Source organism: Octodon degus, unplaced genomic scaffold (assembly GCF_000260255.1).
Source record: "Octodon degus isolate 3935 unplaced genomic scaffold, OctDeg1.0 scaffold00004, whole genome shotgun sequence".
NCBI lineage: Eukaryota > Metazoa > Chordata > Mammalia > Rodentia > Octodontidae > Octodon > Octodon degus.
Genome location: NW_004524580.1, coordinates 1,848,092 through 1,848,865, shown reverse-complemented (window position 1 = coordinate 1,848,865; position 774 = coordinate 1,848,092).

Sequence of the window (774 nt, the reverse complement as noted above, 5' to 3'; positions counted from 1 at the left end):
GATTGAATTTCATTTTATCTTTAATTTTCATTTTCATTTTATCTAGTTTTATCAGAAAGTACTATTTTTTAATTGTAAGGGATATTTTCATTAAAAGTTGCATTAAGTCTAGGAAAATATATTTGAAGAATATTCAAATTTTTCAGTGAAAGGAACATTGTCTTTTAGGATCCCTATGGAAAAGGAGAAGGCAGAGATGGAAGTTAAAGAGGAAAATAACTAGAATATGGATTGGCAAAATACAGCTTTTACTCTAAATCTAGCTGTGGCCTATTTTCATACAGCTTGTAAGTGAAGAAATGAGTTTACATTTCTAAAGAAAAGAAGAAACAGAAAAAGAATGAATACGAGGAGAACAGGAATAACTACACAAGGAAGAAAGAGAGAGATGGGAGGAGCAGGAGAGGTGGAGAAGAGAAGGGGGAGGAAGATAAGAGGGTAAGGGAGAAGGGTTGGTGGAAACAGGAGCTGCCATCCGAGGCATTCCATGTCCAGTCTTTTACAGAAAGTTGTCAACCCTTGGACTTGAAGCAATGAAGGTAGCAGGAGGGATCTTTTCACATGGTTTTGGAGGGTAAGAAGCATTAGTGGTCTTAGTATAGTTACTGTTCTTAGTATAAAATAATTAGTATAAGTGTAGTAGTGGTATTAGAAGTAGTAGTATAAAGAGTATAAATTTTGAATGCAAATATGAAAAGCAGAAAGATAAGAAACAATACAGGGCATCATAATTTATGGTTTAAATTAGAAGAAAATTTCAGTGTTCAAAGTAAT